This window comes from Trachymyrmex cornetzi, unplaced genomic scaffold (assembly GCF_001594075.2).
Source record: "Trachymyrmex cornetzi isolate Tcor2-1 unplaced genomic scaffold, Tcor1.1 scaffold124, whole genome shotgun sequence".
NCBI lineage: Eukaryota > Metazoa > Arthropoda > Insecta > Hymenoptera > Formicidae > Trachymyrmex > Trachymyrmex cornetzi.
This window is the reverse complement of record NW_017295806.1, coordinates 157,424-160,408: the sequence shown is the minus strand read 5'-3', so window position 1 is coordinate 160,408 and position 2,985 is coordinate 157,424.

Genomic DNA, 2,985 nt, shown 5'->3' with positions numbered 1-2,985 from the left:
AATGCTTTGATACGAAATAACTCAAACTCGGTTTGATAATTCAGAAATATAATAAAAAATAGGCTGCTTTGTGTTATATACAAAATTAAAGTAACTCGGTAAAAACTATTTTATGTATAATTATATAAAATTACATAAAATTATATATATTTTTATATAATTTGGTATAATTATATATATAAAATATTTTTCCCGGGAATACATCTTGACACTAGGAAATAAATATAAAAAAGAATAAAATATTCGTTTTTTTTAAATATATGAAATACATAAAATAAAAAATACAAAGTTTATATAAAATGGTAATCAGTATGAATGAAATTATTATCTATGCCCGAGAAAAAATATTCTATGGACATATTTTATATATAATGATATATAATTATATGTAAAATTATATACAATTATATATAAAATATGTCCATTTATATACAATTATATAAAATTATATATATTTTTATATAATTTTATATAATTATATGTAAAATATTTTTTTTTCGGCTGAATATCATAACATGGAAAAGCGTTTGTTACAGTGTAACAAACAAATGTTGTTTTATTAACAATTTTCCTATCTATCCTATTCCTAAATATTTATTCAAGATTAAGTTTTATACAAGTTGGTGCAGAAAAACAATACACATATATGCATAATGTGTACTGTTTTTTAAAGAATTTCTTCTATTATTTTACACTTATGCGTATACATGTTACGGATGAAATAACAACGAAAATTTTTATGTAACGCATATAATTATTGATCTCACTTTTCTATATAAAGACATTTTGTGGTTATTAGTTATTATTGTTTATTTCAATGCACTGACTTTAGCCTGATATTTTATAACTTATCCATATGTAGTAACTGGATTTTATACCAGTTATAGTAACATGATGTAAGATCCAAAATATATATTTTACCAAGAAATAGAAGAATTTTATCTCATAATTATTTTTAAATCACGTTCAGAGTTTTGATTAACTTAAAATACTTAATTTTGAAATAATAAATTATAACAAAAAATGATTCTAATAGTATATACAAAATATAATAGAGATATATTTATTATAATACAATAGAGATATATTTATTGACATGAAGGAAAATTATTCCTTTCGGATCTTATATCATTCATCTGAATTTTTCATCTCCGCATGCTTTGAGATGGGATTCAGCAACGAATCGTTCGAATCGTTAAAAATACGTATATGGGCCTTCAATTTTATCAGATGATAGTCGATTTAGTCATTTTCAGTTTATTTTTACATTAAAGTATTTATATTGTAATGTTTGTATTAAGAAATTTAATGTTAAGTTTTATAATATTCGAAACTTTTGAAATCAAAACGTTGATAACTTAAACATTTTTTTAATTTGAATTTATTTTTAGTCAAATATTTATATTTTTCGAATAAACGCGAATAGAAAATAAACGCGACATTTATTCATAATATTAATAGAATTATTATTATTGTTGTTGATAATTGTTCATATTAATATCATATTAATATCTAATATAGTCAATTTGATCAATATTATGGCCTCTTCGCGACGCGTTCGTGTTTCGCGCATCATACAAAAGCGTAAAATCTTACGCTTATTGCCGACGATGCTTGTCGGCAGCAGTCGGCAGTAAAAGGAGTATTCTCCTTGCTGTCGATTTCTGGTATTTAAAGCCAGAATGTTGGCCAGGAGCAACGAAAGGTGAGTTCAATCTGGCCAGAAGAAAGAAGAGATTCTATATGAAGGTATCCGGTAAAAAATTGTTCATGCATGAATATGTATAAATATGTATAAACATACATAAACACACAAATATTCATAAACATGTATAATTACATATGAAATATGTCCATACATGTTCATACATCCTTCTTTCTTTTGTAAAATTATTTTTTAGTGTAATAGAAATAATAATAGTAATGTGAAAACATAAAAAAATAATTAAAGGGATAATTTTCGCGTTGTTTTAGAAGAAAACAAGTTTGGAAAAATATAAAAAAAATTGCTCATACGTAATTATGTATAATTTTATATATAATTATAAATAAGTAATTTTTTTACATTTCTTCAAACTTGATATTTCCTAAAACAAATAATGCGAAAATTACCTTTTTAATTATTTTTAATGTTTTTACATTACTATTATTATTTCTATTACACTAAAAAGTAATTTTACATTTTTTTTTTGTATGAACATGTATGGACATATTCTTATAAAATTATAAATGTTTATGAATATTTATACATGTTTAAGTATGTTTATACATAATTATACATATTCATGCATGACAAATTTTTTACCGGGTGGGTTGGTGTGTAACACCGATCTAAGTTTTTAAAAGGTATGTGTGTATATATAAATTGAATATTCGGGAGGGTAACTTGCTCGCAATTGCGAGTTCTTATACTTTTTGAATTACTTCTTATTTAAAGTACAAAAATAACCAACGAACAACAGGGCTAATAAGAGCCAATGCGAATAATCAGGCGCAAGTTTTGTAGACTTTTTAATCTACAAAACTTGCGCTTGATTATCCACACTGACTCTCATTAGCTTTGTTATTTGTTAATTTTTTTGTATTTTAAAGATGGAAAATTTGTTTTACTTATTATTATCTATTATTTACTCATTTATTTAATATACTATATTCGCGGTGTTATTATGAAATAATATAGGTAGGAATACACGGGTACACTGAAAGAAAAGATTGGCTGCTGCAGCAAATTAGATGGTAAAATACGGCATAGCATTTTTAACTGGTTGTAACAGCCAATTTTTGGATGCTGTAGCCAATTGTTGGTTGTGTTAGCCTATCCGCAATGTCAGTATAGGATTTCGATTGGCTAACGCAACCAAAAATTAGTTGCTACAGCCAATTAAAAATACTGTGCCATATTTAACGATCTAATTTGTTGCAGCAATCAATCTTTTCTTTCAGTGTAGAGATAGGCGAATAGGAACGAATAAATGAAAATACGGG